This window comes from Triticum aestivum, chromosome 6B (assembly GCF_018294505.1).
Source record: "Triticum aestivum cultivar Chinese Spring chromosome 6B, IWGSC CS RefSeq v2.1, whole genome shotgun sequence".
Taxonomy (NCBI): Eukaryota; Viridiplantae; Streptophyta; class Magnoliopsida; order Poales; family Poaceae; genus Triticum; species Triticum aestivum.
In genome coordinates this window covers 112,295,938-112,313,807 of record NC_057810.1, presented here as the reverse complement: position 1 = coordinate 112,313,807, position 17,870 = coordinate 112,295,938, and positions in this window count along the sequence as shown.

Genomic DNA, 17,870 nt, shown 5'->3' with positions numbered 1-17,870 from the left:
ATGCCCTGCCATGGACTAGCCGGGCGTCAGACCGAAAAGCCCAGGCAAGGCCCCCAAGACACATGCAGGTACTGGCTCCACCTCTAGCCGTTCGGATCGAACACGTCGTCGGTTCGCCAGCAAACATCGAACGGTCGTCATCCGAGCTCGGTGCTAGACCAAAGGCTCGTCGGCACACCGTTGCCTCTCATAAAATGCGACGATTGTCCATGAAAGGTCTTGTGTCGCGCCTCTACAACGTCGGAATATCCCGGATTGGTGTTCGTCAAGTGTGCAAATGGAGGGGTATGTGCTAGTTTTAGCTTCGGTTGTGCTTTCGGATTCGGCTCGTTTTGATTACACTCATATATGTATTGTGTAGGATGGATGCAACTTTTGGTATTGGGAATAAGAATGCATCGATCAATATCTATTGATAGAGCACAATTTAATAGATGTTAGTGTACTTGTTGGTAGAATAGAGGCTAGAGATGAGACTAGATGCGAACAAGCAACGTCTACTTCTTTAGACTCGAAGAAGAAAGAAGCACGCAAGATCCAGACTCCGCATATCAACAATGAATGCATCCAGGAGGCACTAATCCAACTATCGATAGCAATTATGGAATTTGTATATTTTCTAAAATGTCTTCTTGTGGTTCATGTTTTCTTTAATTTTGATATTCTAGTTAAGCTTTGATGATGTGCTTCAATGTATCAAAAATCAATGATGGAAATAAAAATATGTGTTGAAAAAAAAGTATGCGGACGAGATGCGGCCGTGTGTTGGGCGCACAGCTGCCGCATCCAAAAATCCGGGCAGACACAGCCCCATTGCCACCTACAATCTAACGAAAAGTGGATGAAACGAATGTGTGCTTAATGTCGTGCATTGGAGTTGACATCAGCACCCCCAGGTCGAACCTACCTCTCAGCCAGCCGCCGCCGCGACCACCGGACCTCTGAATTAGGTCGTTGCTATGCTACCACCTATATTCTCAAATCGAGACACCACCGCACGTCCTCCTGTGTCGGGACCTCCCGTGGCTTGGATCGTCCTCTGCCAGCTTCCTTCGTTTGCTACACTACTCCAGATCGAGGCCTGCTCGGGCGGAGCTGCAATTCATCCACGGGCATGCTGCTTGTGTTGTTGCTTTCCGCTACCTCCCCAACAGCCCGCCCCTTCGCCTGGCGGGTCCGCTCTTCTCCAGCTGATGTCGTCGGCCAGTTTTGGTCGCCTTTGCCTCAGCTCGACGACCTATGCGCTTGTGATGGCCTTCACCGCCATGATATTTTTTTCCGTTGCCATCATCTCTAGTTTAGTGTGTGCTTTCTAGTTTTCTATATTTTTTACTGCTCCACCAAATCAATTGGTATTTTGTGTTTTTCATGCCATGCGAGTCCATCATACCTTTGTCTATCAGTCTTTATCTGGTCGTGGTCCTTTCTATACAACTTTTGTGAGCTACATGCCCTTGTTGTTTTCTATAGGATTTTCATGCATTCTTTTTGCATTGCCAATCTACGCTCATTGCCCTTAGCCGCCGAGCTTCTTTCGCCGTCGATTGTCGCGGGCTATGATTTTCTGTGCAATGCTTTATTCTCTTGTGACACCCTAGATTTTTGCCCACTTTTCTTCTTCTTGGATTTATTGGATATTTGAATTTCATTTGAATTTTCAGTCAATTCTTTTGGACTTGCCACTTGGAAATTCTTTTGGATTTTCTTCCAAGTGGGTTCTATCATCCTTGAACCATCTCTTGACTTCATCACTCTCAAAATAATATCATGGGATAATTTTATTTAATGGCATTATTTTGATTTTCATTCTGAAAATGAATGTTTTCTTCTTAAACTATGAAGCCACCCTCATTTTCCTTGCTCAGAAAGTTCCCAATAAATTCTCAAATATTCTTTGGATTATGCCTCACCTTCCTATGCAAAAATATGCCATTGTCATTTGGGGAATTTCAGCTCAAGAAAATATTTTGGCTTCTGGTTAGAAATGTCACTTTGTGAAGCGAGTGCCTTTTTACTTGATCCATTTGAGCTGAAATTTTTACCACATGGCTACCTTCCTACCAGAAGCTTAACCACCAAATTTCACTCTTTAACTTCCAGTAAATTTCTCTCTAGTCCCATCACAAGTTTCTGTCCAGAAACTTATTTGCTTGCTCAAGTCTTGTCCAATGGCCGAGATGTCAAGCCAAGGGCTCTCTGCAGCATCGCGTCGAAGGGACAACACCCTAGACACGGTCTGGCAGCCCCTGGCATACTGTGTGTGCTACTGCGCATGTATGCAGTGTTCGACAGTAAGTCGGCGCACTCTGAGCTCCGGGACCCCTCTGCCGCCGCCCGTTCGCCCTCCTCGCGCCACCGCAGCTTGTCCTTTCCACTTAGCACTCTCCTCCACTTCCACCTAGCACCCCTCTATAGCTCCCCGATGTCGGCAGCATGCACGGCGGACACGGACATGGCGCGTCCGGTCGGTACAGTGTGCCGCGTGAGTGTCTTGTCCCACCCCAAGCCCTGTAGCATTGGCCGGGTGGAGCCACTATTCTTGCTCATCCATCAACTCCTACGCGTCGAGCCCAAGCTCCTCCCCATCTCTTTCTCTTCTCCACAGCCTCTCTGATGGAGCCCGAGCTCGGCCACCTCGCCGGCTATATATAGACCACTTCCTGAGCCCTTCCGATCATCACAACCTACTCATTTGGCCTCACATCCATCCCCTAGCTAGTGGGGCAAGGTTGGGAGGGCCTCCTGCCGTCGATCCTCACCAAAGTTGGCCGCGGACCCCCCTTGGGCATTGTCCTGCTCTTGTGCTCTCCGACTTCGCCCACTCCCTCCAGCGTGTCTGTGTTGCTCTCCTGAACATGATGGTGATGTTGGTTCACCAAAATCGCCAACTCCGACGAGCTCCACCGCCCGCTGTCTCTGGAGAAGACCTTTCCGACGCTGTCTGTCCACCCCTGACCTCGTTTCGGGTACATCTAAGCTCGTCTTGATGTGCTGGACCTGTTCCCCTCCTCTCTGGCGGTCGTCGTGGCCTCCTCGTTGGAGAACCACCGGCGACAGCGCCACCCCTCTCTATTTCCCTCTCTTGCTCTCTCAAACCTGACAGGGGGCCCCACTTGTCAGCCTCTCTCTCGCTTGCCCGAAGGGGTATAAGTGGAGGCGTATTCGGAAAATACGCTTTTGACGTGGCCTCCTCTGGAATTTCTGAAATTTAGTTATTTTCATATATTTTGACCACAACTTTGCCCAGTAATATCTCCTAAACCATAAGTCCAAATGAGTTGGTTCTTTCTGCACTAGTTTTGTTATAAGCTAAAGTTTCTGTATGCCAAATTTGAGAATTTTTCTTGTTGTAGATATTTTCCGGTGCAATAAAAGGCTTTATGTGACATTTTCTTTTTGCATTTTTAAATATTTTTAGAAGGTTCTGATTGCCTTGGAGAAGACCAGAAGTATTGTGATACTCCTATGAACTAAGGCAAGCCACAACAATCATTTGCAAGGATGGCATTGCAATAGCAATGACTTTACTTGAATTAAAATTCATTTTAATTGCATTTAGTTGAAATAACTTGTTATATAAAAGGTTATGCATACCATTTCATCCTTGTTATATCTTTGCAGTAGAATACATGTCATCTTGGTATCATGTGCAGTAGAAATCATGCTATACATTTATGCTTATGTTAATGCATTCATTTTTGGTTATTCATGACCCGTGCATTCCATCTCATACTATGACTCGGATCATTTAAATTCAAGTTAAACATGATACTAATTCAACTGGAACAAGTTGTTTATCGAGTCTGTCGTGGTGCCTCTGAATTGAACTCGCCAGTGCAACCACACTTGCCTAGATGGGGAGGCCCTAATTCGGTTTATTGTCATGCCTCTCGCCGGTGCCTCCAACTAGGGAAGGTTATGTGCATGTGCTGCCCTGGCCCGGCAGGCATCCATAACCTTGTGTGGCCAAAGTTGTATGGTACCATTGTCCTGTTTGAGACAGTTTTTGTTTTGCCACGAAGGTGGCAGATGTCTAGAGTGGGCATCCAGGGCCACCCATGACATAGCCCAAAGGGGAGTTTGTCGGAGTGTTTGGGAGAGTGTCATGAAATAGATTGGTTTTGTCGGAATGTCGTGAGTCCACCCGAATGGGAGCACGAGGCCATGAATTCCGTAGTGTGGGTACAGTGTACTAACCTCTGCATAGTGTATAATCTATCGATAGCCGCGTCCTCGGTTATGGACATAGTTCATAGTAGGTCACACTGTGGGTCAACAGAAATAACTAATCTGCACACTAAAACTCTGAGATGGCATATGCAAAAGTTGGTAATCTCTTGGTGACTACTATGTGGATCTATTAAGGATAACGATGGTAAGTTAACAGTGAGGGTTGTGATGTAACCTGAGATGGTAAGTTGGTCCGAGGGACCAAAGTCTTTTCACCACATGCACTGCATGGTTACTCCATCTTGTCCATGCATTAAAACTTGATAAATGCCTTGTTATTGTTTGTCATATTTGCTTTGCTTGTTGTGAGCTTGCGAGTACATTCAAAGTGCTCACCTGGCGTGTCATGCTAGTTTCAGGAGAAGCCATACCTGGAGTTGGAGTCGTTCCGTTCATCGCGATCTAGGCCATGTCCCAGCAGTGTCCCTGTGAGATGGAGTTCTGCTACGTCGTTTTTCCACCGCCGCGTAGATGTCTCATTATCATCGAGGCCCCTATTCTGTCTACTAAATAATGTACATAAGTGCAGTCGCACCGCGTGTGCATCTTGGCCTCGTTTCATCATGTACCCATCGGACTTATGTATCTGTAAGAGATCAATAAAGCGGTTGTTTTCTGTACCAAGTTGTTGTGTATTGCCAGAAGACTTGGTCTCTGGGCTGCCAATGCAAGGTAAAGCGGTTGCTCTGAGCCGGGGTGCCACATCTCTGATGTGCCATCTTTCTTTGACGTCCCATCTTATCTTGATATTTATCTGGTATCCTCTACTAATATGGTGTCTTCCTATGATGTGTCATCTCTTCGTTCTCCCCTTTGGCTTGACTTGATGGGTTTTGAAGACTCTTCATGCTACGACGACACTCTTAAGACGTGGATTTGGATTATCATTTTTTAGTGTTACACTTCTTCAAATGCAATGCTATTGCATACGCTTTGCTTTTGAGGGCGGGGGGGGGGGGGGTGTTAGGAAGTATTAGTATTGGTCTACGAGTCCTATTAGGCTATGTTTCCTTCCTTGTACCTAAGTCATGCGTAATATATATGCCCCTTGGGCCTTCAATAGAGATAAGTTGTTTTCATAACAACCTTAATCTTGAGGATGCACTTAAGAGGGGAAAACATGAAGATATTGATGGAGTAGAATTGTGTAATGAGTTAATTTTTCTCCAGGAATTACTGGAGAAATCTATGGGTCATCTAGATATTCTGAAGTATTTGGAGAAACGCCCCTTTTATATGTATGCTAATATTGCATATAGAATTTTTTTTAACCATTTCGGTTACTATTGCATCTGCAAAAAGGAGTTTTCCTAAACTCAAGTTATTGAAATCCTACTTGCGTTCTACTATGACACAATAAATACTTAGTGTATTTGTGACAATAGCACTTGAGAATGGTGTCCTGGAGAAGATTAATTATAAAGATATGATTGATGATTTCATTTCAAGAAATACCAGACGGATGATGCTTTTCAGTGGGACATGAGGTTTGTTTATTACTTTAGTGCTACATTTGCTCTTTTAGCATCAACATTTGATATTCCTAAATATTGTAAAAAATAGCACATTCTGAAGTTATATAATTAAGTGAACATATGGTTTATTTCTATCTATTGGTTATATTTTCTTAAGTTAGGGCCCCATTTGGAATTCGCACAGGGCCCCCAATTCCTGGAGACGGCCCTTGGCACATCTATAACATTGACGATGGTCTTATTGTTCAAGAGGTATATAATTAATGCCTTTCATAAAGGTGATGGATTTCTCATGCACATAATTATTAATTATGCCAAATGAAACTTAGGTGTCAAAAGGATCTCAGGCTGAGAAATTCAGAATCCAAAGAGGTTTTTATTGAGTGTTGCAATGGAGAACGCATTTCTACTACAATTGAGGTTGGTGTATTAGAGATTTGTTGGTTTTCAAATGGAGTGAAAATAATTTGCATTGCTAGTCGGTAGCTTCATGCTCTTGACTTTTATGTTTTTATTCTACTATTATTAGTTGGAAAATATGTTCATGAGTACATGCAAGGGCTCTTCAGTCGGTCAAAATGACCATAATGCCAAATTCCATGTTTTTGTAAGTTTGACCATCCATTCCTTCATACGGTATTATTATTAACAAAATTATACCACTAAAACATGTGTTTTTTTGCGAGAAAACTTCTGTTCTATTCATCTTCAATCGTGACAATACAACGAACACTAGAAATAATAAAAATTACATCTAGATCTGTAGACCACCTAGCGACGACTACAAGCACTGAAGCGAGCCGAAGACGCGCAGCTGTCATCGCCCCTTCCTCGCTGGAGCCGGGCAAAACTTGTTGTAACAAACAGTTGGGAAGTCATCATGCTAAGGCCCCATAGGACCAGCACGATATAATAGTAACCGCCACTGATGAAGAGTGGTGTAGATCGGAAGGATCCAACCTGAAGACACCAACATAGATGAACTACGACCAGATCCTAGCAAATCCACCAAGTACAGATCCGCCAAAGACACACCTCCACATGCCCATTGACGATGCTAAATACACCACCGAGACAGGATCTAGACGGGGAGAAACTTATTTCATCTTCAGGGAGCCGCGGGCATCTCATCTTCCTGAGCAGGACACAAACCCTAACAAAACTCGAAAGAACATCTAGAGACATCCCGCTGGCAAGGGCCGGGATCCACCACGCTGCCATAACCCTAAGTGCTTCGAAGACGAGGTGGACCAGCGGCAGCGCCAGCGGGAGGCAGAGGAACCCTAGATTTTTTTTCCTCACTAAAACATGTGTTATGCTGACTACATAGGTTATGGTGTTTCACACACTCAAAAAACGCCGAACGACTCGAGAGTTGAGTGCAAATGTATCAGATCTTGTAGAAGTTATTGTAGAAGGTACACATCCCCACTTTTAACCTAGTGCCATATCAATTTTATCTAGATTGTTAATTCAATATCTCAAGTTCTAAAAGTTATCCGATTGTTTCCTTGCAAAAAGTGGATGACATGTGTCATCATATCGTATATATAACTATCGATTTCTAGTGTCCCATATCACTAGTAGCAAACAGGGCTTTGGTAGCAGGGCAAGCCCATTAGTCCCGGTTCACTCATGAACCGGGATCCATGGGGGCATAGGTCCCGGTTCATGAGGCCAGGGGCGGCCAGGCCTCGTGGGGCATTGGTCCCAGTTTGTCTGGCCCCTTTGGTCCCGATTCGTGGCACAAACTAGGACTAATGGGCCTCACTCCTGGCCCACCACCATTGGTCCTGGTTGGTGGCTTGAACCTGGACCAAAGGTTGCCCTTTAGTTCCGGTTCTAGCCACGAACCAGGACCAATGAGATGCCTATATATACCACTCGCGCCCGAGCAGAGCAGTGGAGTGCTCTGTTTTTTAGCAGAGGTGTGTGAGAGGTGTGTTGTGCTCTAGATCACCTCCTATGCACATGAGGTGTTCGATGAAATGCTCGAGCCACACTTAAGCTTTCTCCTATCGAAGCTCCTTGTCCAAGCTCCATTTTCCTCAAGATTTGTCTAGGTTAGGCAGTCCGTCCTGTCCCCGTCCTCATCATCGTCGATCGCCCGAGCTGATCTCGTCGCCGGCACCACCGTGGTGAGCCTCTTGTTCTTATCTTCTTTGTAAAAGAAAAAAGTTCTTACTTGTATGATTTAGATAGATACTTGTGTAATTTTCTTACTTATTATTGTTTGTTATTATATAGTGCGATGGTTTTGGTATCCACCTCCATCAGCCCTCGTCATGTCTATGATTCGGATGTGGTATATATATTATCTTTTATAACTATTAGTTTCATTTAGTGTTTATGACAATTATGCCGAGCAATGTGACATAGGTTTTTTAATCCAATAGGTATGTGAACCGGAAATTCCAACCGACCCTATTGTCAAGAGGTTAAATATAGTTGCAGAAGAAAACAATTATTTGAAGGAAAAATTGAAAAAAATTGAGGAGGAGAAGATGATATTGGAGTTGTATGTTGCGGATGTCGTCGATGATCACAAGATCAAGATGGATGTAATGCGCTTGAAGATTAGAAAGATTAGAAAATATGCCTTTCATACTGAGGCTTGCTATCATTATGTCGTTGGATCAATTGTTACCTTAGTTGCGATTATGATCGCATTTGTTGTTGCATTGAAAAGTTTTAGATAGTGCCAATCTATGGTTTAATTAGATGCTCTGGAGAGCTATATGTTGTTCAATGAGAACTATGTATGTACTTTGGTTTTAATGTGATGGTGAACTTCTATTAATTTGGTCACTTCTGTATTCATGATGTTCTGTAATGGTTTTTGACACACTTAATTATATATAATGCACGCAGATGAACCGGCAATGGATGTACGGTGAGAGACGCACCCCCGAGTACATTAAGGGCATGCATGATTTTCTTGAAGTGGCTGAGGCAAACAAGTAGAATGGTTTTATGTGTTGGCCATGCCCTATATGTGGGAATACAAAGTCTTACTCTGACCGGAAAATCCTCCACAGCCACCTGCTTTATAAGGGTTTCATGCCACACTATAATGTTTGGACCAAGCACGGAGAAACGGGGGTTATGATGGAATACAGCGAAGAAGAAGAGGATGATGACGACTATGTGCCCCTTGAATACGGTGATGCTGCAGCGGGGGGAGATGAAGATCAAGACGAACCATATGATGTGCCCTATGATGATCTTCGTCAGGTCATTGTTGATGCAAAGAGACAGTGTGAAAGTGTAGAGGAGAAGCTGAAGTTCGATCGCATGTTAGAGGATCACAAAAAAGGGTTGTACCCCAATTGCGAAGATGGCAACACAAAGCTCAGTACCACACTGGAATTGTTGTAGTGGAAGGCAAAGAATGGTGTACCTGACAAAGGATTTGAGAAGTTGCTGAAAATATTGAAGAAGAAGCTTCCAAAGGATAACGAATTGCCCGATAGTACGTACGCAACAAAGAAGGTCGTATGCCCTTTAGGATTGGGGGTGCAGAAGATACATGCATGCCCTAATAACTGCGTCCTCTAACATGGTGTGCGTACGAGGATATGAATGCATGCCCGTATGCGGTGCATTGCGGTATAAGATCAGACGAGATGACCCTGGTGATGTTGACGGCGAGCTCCCCAGGAAGAGGGTTCCTGCCAAGGTGATGTGGTATGCTCCTATAATACCACGACTGAAACGTCTGTTCAGAAACAAAGAGCATGCCAAGTTTATGCGATGGCACAGACAGGCCCGTAAGAAAGACGGGAAGTTGAGAGCACCCACTGACGGGTCGCAATGGAGAAAAATCGAGAGAAAGTACTGGGAGGACTTTGTAGGTGACGCAAGGAACGTATGGTTTGGTTTAAGCACGGATGACATTAATACTTTTGGGGAGCAGAGCAGCAATCACAGCACCTGACCTGTGACTCTATGTATCTATAACCTTCCTCCTTGGCTGTGCATGAAGCAGAAGTTCATTATGATGCCGGTTCTCATCCAAGGCCCTAAGCAACCTGATAATCCCCAAGTGCAGGGAATCATCATAGCAATTCCCAATGGTGGAAGTGATAAGGACGGAGTGTTGAACCCACAAGGAGCTAAAGGTAAGATCAACATTCTCTCAAGTCCTATCTGCCACTGATACAACTCTACGTACACCGAACGTTTGCTTTCAACTAGAAATGAGAAATAAAACTACGTTGTGGGTATGAAGAGGATATCTTTGCATGATATCGGAGAGCTAAAACATAAAAATAGGTGCTATTATAATAAAGTTAGAATATATTACTTAAGTGTTATAAATAGCGAGTGTGGAACAATGATGGGTCGATGTGCGGAATTATCCTAGGCAATTGTTAACAAGACAGGTAATCACTATTGCAATTTCATATGAGGGAGAGGCATAAGCTAACATACTTTCTCTTCTTGGATCATATGCACTTATGATTGGAACCCTAGCAAGCATCCGCAACTACTAAAGATCATTAAGGTAAAATCCAACCATAGCATTAAATCATCAAGTCCCCTTTATCCCATACGCCGTGACCCACTTATCCGTGTTTATGCTTCTGTCACTCAAGCAACGCAGACAATAAGTAAACCATGGACATATTGCAACACCCTACAGCGGGAATCCCTCATGCTTGCGCGACATGGAGGGCACAATAGGACATCACCAAAATAAAACATACAACTCATACCAATCTAGATCATCAATCAAACCAAAGGCAAAAGATATCTACTCAAAACATCATAGGATGGCAACACATCATTGGATCATAATATGTGGCATAAAGCACCATGTTCAAGTAGGGATTACAGCGGGGTGCGGGAGAGTGGACCGTGTAAAAGAGATGATGATGGTGATGATGATGGTGATGTTGATGAAGACGATCACCGCGGCGATGATTCCCCTCCCGATGGCACTCCGGCACCACCGAGAGAGAGGAGGAGAGGTTCTCACCCTTGTGCTTCCTCCTCCATGGCCTCCCACTGGATGGGGAGAGGTTCTCCCTCTGGTCCTTGGCCTTCATGGCTATGATTCCCCTCCGGGATCCTCCTCCATGGCCTCTGGTGATGATGGCCCCCTCCCGCAGGGTGCCAGAGTGGGCCTAGATTGATTTCTCGTGGCTACAAAGGCTTGCGGCGGTGGAACTTCCGATATAGGTTATTTCCCGAAGGTTTTTGTATTTATAGGAGGAGTTGGTGTTGATTTCACGTCAAGGGGGCCCTCGGAGAGTCCACGAGGCAGGGGGGCATGCCCCAGGGGGTGGGCGCGCTCTCCACCCTCGTGGGGCCCACGAGACTCCCCTCCGGTAGATTTTTGTTCTAGTATTTTTCATATTTTCTAGAAAAAATCTCTGTTGATTTTCAGCGTGTTCCGAGAACTTTTATTTTTGCACAAAAACAACACCACGGTACTTCTGCTAAAAACAGCGTCAGTCCAGGTTAGTTCTAATCAAATCATACCAAAATCATATAAAACTATTGTAAACATGGCATGAATACTTCATAAATTATAGATACATTGGAGACATATCAGCATCCCCAAGCTTAATTCTCGCTCGTCCTCGAGTAGGTAAATGGTAAAAGAAATAATTTATGAAGTGTGAATGCTAGCAAATGCATAAGTTTGATCAATGATAATTTCAATCACATTTTCTAGCATCATTATATGTCATAACAGTAGCTCCTCTCATAAAACTTTTCATGATCAAGTAACAAGCTATTCAGATGTTAAAGTATAGCTCATAAACTTTCTTGAAACTAACAAACTATATTCTCAGTCATCAAACAATTGCAATTCATCTTATTTTCAGGAAGGGTCTATTTCAGAGCTTTGATTTAGCAAACTCCACATACTCAACTATCATTTAATCTTTCACAATTGCTAACACTCACGTGATATTTATGGGTTCAAAGTTTTAATCGGACATAGGGAAAGATAGGGGCTTATAGTTTCGCCTCCCAACCTTTTACCGCAAGGGTAATGTCAACAATAATAATTTATGAAAACCTACATCCAAATGGATATATATATATATATATATATATATATATATATATATATATATATATATATATATATATATATATATATATATATATATATATATCCGGATCGCTCCAACACAAATTGCTTGCCAAAGGAAAAGTGTAAACAGGAAAGATGGTGATAACCATGACTCTTGTATAAGGGTAGAAGACAAAAGTAAAAGATAGGCCCTTCGCAGAGGGAAGTAGAGGTTGTCATGCGCTTTTATGGTTGAATGCACAAAATCTTAATGCAAAAGAACGTCACTTTATATTGCCGCTTGTGATAAAGACCTTTATTATGCAGTCTGTCGCTTTTATTTCTTCCCTATCACAAGTTCGTATAAAGCTTATTTTCTTCGCACTAATAGATCATACATATTTAGAGAGCAATTTTTATTGCATGCACCGATGACAACTTACTTGAAGGATCTTACTCAATCCTTAGGTAGGTATGGTGGACTCTCATGGCAAAACTGGTTTAAGGGATGTTTGGAAGCATAAGTAGTATTTATACTTGGTGCAAAGAATTTGGCTAGCATGAGAGGGAAAGGCAAGCCCAACATGTTGGATGATCCAAGACAATATAACATTTCGGATATAGGAAAACAAAACCCATTAATTTGTCTTCCTTGTCCAACATCAACTTTTTAGCATGTCATATTTTAATGAGTTCTCACAATTACAAAATATGTCCAATATAGTATATTTATATGTGAAATCTCTCTTCCTTCAATATTCTTTCATGAATTGTTCAAGTGACCAATTCTGCATTTGCTAACTTTCAATGATTTTACTACCTATACTTATTATGTGTGAAGTCATTACTCCCCATGTTATAAGCATATGAAACTTATATAAATTCAGATTTATGATATCCGATTCATTCAACCATTTACTCATAGGATATACATGAAGCACGTGAGCAAATGACAAACTACTCCAAAAGATATAAGTGAAGAACACTAAGTAGTCAAATAATTAACTAGCCGTGTGAGGATTCTTTTTTATTCAACATTTAAGATCCAATGATTTTATTAAAACAGCAAGTAAAATTGAAAATACGCTCCAAGCAAAACACATATCATGTGACAAATAAAAATATAGCTTTGAGTAAGGTATACCTATAGTTTTGAAGACGAAAGAGGGGATGCCTTCCGGGGCATCCCCAAGCTTAGGCACTTGAGTCTTACTTGAATATTACCTTGGGGTGCCTTGGGCATCCCCAAGCTTAGGGTCTTTCCACTCCTTATTCTGCTCATATCGATATCTCACCCAAGGCTTGAAAACTTCAATCACATAAAACTTAACGGAACTTCGTGAGATAGGTTAGTATGATGAAGAGTAAACCATTCACTTTGGTACTGCCAAAGACAAGTTTCATAATTTTTATCACACAATTCCTACTGTACCATATCATTTCTACAATTTATATTGAGAAATATAAGTCATAGAAACTAGAAAACAAGCAAACTATGCAATGAAAACAGAATATGTCAGAAACAGAACAGTCTGTAATGATCTGAACAGAAACCATACTTATTCTCCCCCAAAAATTATGAAATAAATTGGTGTACGTGAGGAATTTGTCTATTAATCATCTTAAAAAGGAATCAACCTAAAATCACTCTTCAGTAAAAAATGGCATCTATTCTCATGAGCGCAGAGTTTCTGTTTTTTACAGCAAGATTGCAAAGACTTCACCCATGTCTTCCCAAAGGTCTTACTTGGCACTTTATTGAAACAAAAAGCTATAAAACATGATTACTACAGTAGAATAATCATGTAAACACATAAAAACAGTAAGGGTAAATATTGGGTTGTCTCCCAACAAGCGCTTTTCTTTAATGCCTTTTAGCTAGGCATGATGATTTCAATGATGCTCACATAAAAGAAAAGAATTGAAACATAAAGAGAGCATCATGAAGAATATGACTAGCACAATTGAATCTAACCCACTTCCTATTCCTAGGGATTTTCTGAACACATAATTTATAGGAACAAGAATCAACTAGAATAGGAAGGCAAAACAAGTATAACTTCAAAACTTTAAGCACATAGAGAGGAAACTTGATATTATCGCAACTCCTACAAGCATATATTCCTCCCTCATAATAATTTTCAGTAGCATCTTGAATGAATTCAACAATATAACCATCACATAAAAGCATTATTTTCATGATCTATAAGCATAGAAATTTTACTACTCTCCACATAAGCAAAACTCTTCTCATTCGGAATAGTGGGATCACTAATTCCTAAAGTTGACACTCTTCCAAAACTGCTTTTAGATGATAGTATTATTCATACTCCAAAAGATATAAGTGAAGTTCATGGAGAATTCTACAATTAATATAGACTAACCAATATCCAAGCTCAAAATATATAAGTGAAGCACACGAAGCATTCTATAAAACCATACTCAAATGATTTAAGTGAAGCACAAAGAGCAATTCTATAAGATCATACTTAAAAGATTTAAGTGAAGCACATGAATTATTCTATAAATAAATCAAGGGATATCTCATACTAGCATGGTTCTTAAAGAAAAATAAAAACACAAAGGACACAAATCATGTGAACAAAACAAGAACCGAGGTATACTGATATTTGTTGAAGAAGAAAGATGGGATGCCAACCGGGGCATCCCCAAGCTTAGATGCTTGAGTATCCTTTGAAATATTTACTTGGGGTGGCTTGGGCATCCCCAAGCTTGAACTCTTGCCTCTCTTTATTCTTCTCACATCGGTAACTCCTCGTTCTTCGAACATTTCATCCACAAAAACTTAACAAAAGCTTTGTGAGATCCGTTAGTGTAATAAAGCAAACTACCACTTTAAGGTACTGTAATGAATTCATTCTTTATTTATATTGGTGTTAAACCTACTGTATTCCAACTTCTCTATGGTTCATACCCCCCGATACTAGCCATAGATTCATCAAAATAAGCAAACAACACGCGCAAAACAGAATCTGTCAAAAACAGGACAGTCTGTAGTAATCCAGAAGTTTAGTAAACTTATGTAACTCCAAATATTATGAAATAAATATGAAAATTTGAAACATTTGTGCAGAAGTAATGTGCAAAAAGTTTCAGACAAATTTTACCTTCCAGTAAAAAATGTAAAATCATGCGCTACAGCCAAAGTTTCTGTTTTTGTTCTGCACATAGTAAACAAGCAATCTAATCATTCTAAAACCAAATCTTGGCACATTATTTTTATAATACAATGGATATGTACAAGGGTATAATTATTTACATAAAAACTTCCATGAAAAATTCTACATTGTTTCCTGAGCATGAACACAAGTGCTCAAGGTCGACCCTCACTTCTTCAATGCATAACTTTCCAATCACTTCTCTTTTTGAAAAACTTTTTTGGCATGAACGGCAAGTATTTTTTTTGTATTTTCATTATTTTATTTTTTTTGTATGTTTCACCCACAACTAAGAAAAACTAAAAGGTAAAACAAAAACTACTTAGTGAAGAAAGCAAACAAGCACACACAAGAATATCAACCCCACGCTATTGCTCCCAGCAACGGCGCCAGAAAAGAGCTTGATAATCCCCAAGTGCAAGGAATCATCGTAGAAATTCCCAATGGTGGAAGTGATAAGTATGGAGTGTCGAACCCACAAGGAGATAAAGGTAAGATCAATATTCTCTCATGTCCTATCTGCCACTGATACGACTCTACGTACACCGAACGTTTGCTTCCAACTAGAAATGAGAAATAAAACTACCTTGTGGGTATGAAGAGGATAAATTTGCATGATATCGGAGAGCTAAAACATAAAAGTAGGTGCTGTTATAATAAATTTAGAATATATTGCTTAAGTATTATAAATAGAGAGTGTGGAACAATGATGGGTCGGTGTGTGGAATTATCCTAGGCAATTGTTAACAAGACCGGTAATCACTATTGCAATTTCATATGAGGGAGAGGCATAAGCTAACATACTTTCTCTTCTTGGATCATATGCACTTATGATTGGAACTCTAGCAAGCATCTGCAACTACTAAAGATCATTAAGGTAAAACCCAACCATAGCATTAAAGCATCAAGTCCCCTTTATCCCGTACGTGGTGACCCATTTATCCGAGTTTATGCTTCTGTCACTCAAGCAACACAGACAATAAGTAAACCAAGGACATAATGCAACACCCTATAGCAGGAATGCCTCACGCTTGCGCGACACGGAGGGCACAATAGTACAGCACCAAAATAAAACATACAACTCATACCAATCTAGATCATCAATCAACCGAAAGACAAAAGGTATCTACTCAAAACATCATAGGGTGGCAACACATCATTGGATCATAATATGTGGCATAAAGCACCAAGTTCAAGTAGGGATTACAGCGGGGTGCGGGAGAGTGGACCGTGTAAAAGAGATGAGGATGGTGATGATGATGGTGGTGTTGATGAAGACGATCACCGCGACAATGATTCCCCTCCCGATGGCACTCTGGCGCCACCGAGAGAGAGGAGCAGAGGTTCTCCCCCTTGTGCTTCCTCCTCCATGGCCTCCCCCCTGGATGGGCAGAGGTTCTCCCTCTGGTCCTTGGCCTTCATGGTGATGATTGCCCCTCCGGGATCCTCCTCCATGGCCTCCGTGATGATGGCCCCATCCGGCAGGGTGCCAAAGCGATCCTAGATTGATTTCTCGTGGCTACAAAGGCTTGCGGCAGTGGAACTTCTGATCTAGGTTATTTCCCGAAGGTTTCTGTATTTATAGGAGCAGTTGGCATTGATACGTCAGGGGGGCCCGCAGGGAGTCCACGAGGTAGGTGGGCGCGCCCCCACCCTCGTGGGGCCCACAGGACTCCCCTCCTGTAGATTTTTGTTCCAGTATTTTTCATATTTTCCAGAAAAAATCTCCGTTGATTTTCAGCGCGTTCCCGGAACTTTTATTTCTGCACAAAAACAACACCATGGTAGTTCTGCTAAAAACAGCGTCAGTCCGGGTTAGTTCTAATCAAATCATACCAAAATCATATAAAACTATTGTAAACATGGCATGAATACTTCATAAATTATAGATACGTTGGAGACGTATCACAACCCGGCAACGGCATTGATGTGTACCTAAGGCCATTAGTTGAGGAACTTTTATAGCTGTGGAATGGAAACAGTGTACGTGTGTGGGATGAGCACAAATAGCTGGAATTTGACCTACATCTGTTGCTGTTTGTAACCATCAATGATTGGCCTGCTCTCACTAACCTTGCAGGCCAGACAAACAAGGGATACCACGCATGCACGTACTGTTTAGATGACACCAAAAGTATATACCTAGGGAAATGCAGGAAGAATGTGTACCCCGGGCATCATCGATTTCTTCCGACCAACCATCAATGTCGGAAGAAAGGCGAGGCAGATCACCGGAAGAAGCCCACTGTCCGTACCGGTGATCACATACTTGCTATGGTCAATGATTTACAAGTAATCTTCAGAAAGGGTCCTGGTGGACTATCTGTTTCGAATGACGCTGACCCACACGCACCCATGTGGAAGAAGAAATCTATATTTTGGGACATACCCTACTAGAAATACCTAGAGGTCCTCTCTTTAATCAATGTGATGCACGTGACAATGAATCTTTGCGTGAACCTACTGTCGTGGTTCTAAGTCTGACAGTAGAATAGGGGGTAGGTATGGAGAGGCAAGATCCTAGCTATGGAGCAGTTGTGCACACAAGTGTTTTACGAGTTCAGGCCCTTCTCGGAGGAAGTAACAGCCCTACGTCTCGGAGCCCGGAGGCGGTCGACTGGATTATGTGTGTGAGAGTTACAGGGGTGCGCACTCTTCTACCAGTGGAGGGGGGTGGCTTATATAGAGGACGCCAAGACCCCAGCCAGCCCACGTAGCAGAGGGTTAAAGTACATTAAGGTCTGGCGTTACTGGTAACGCCCTACATAAAGTGCCATCATGACCATTAAGACTACTTAATTACAAACCGTTTGGATACAGGGTAGATCCTGAACTCCGGGTGGTCGAGTGAGTCTTCATGGTCGAGTGTCTTCAGGTTCGTCGAGTGTCTTCTAGTCCGTCGAGTGGAGTTCCTCTTGGTCGACTGGAAGATGGCTTCTTCTAAGAGATGTCCTT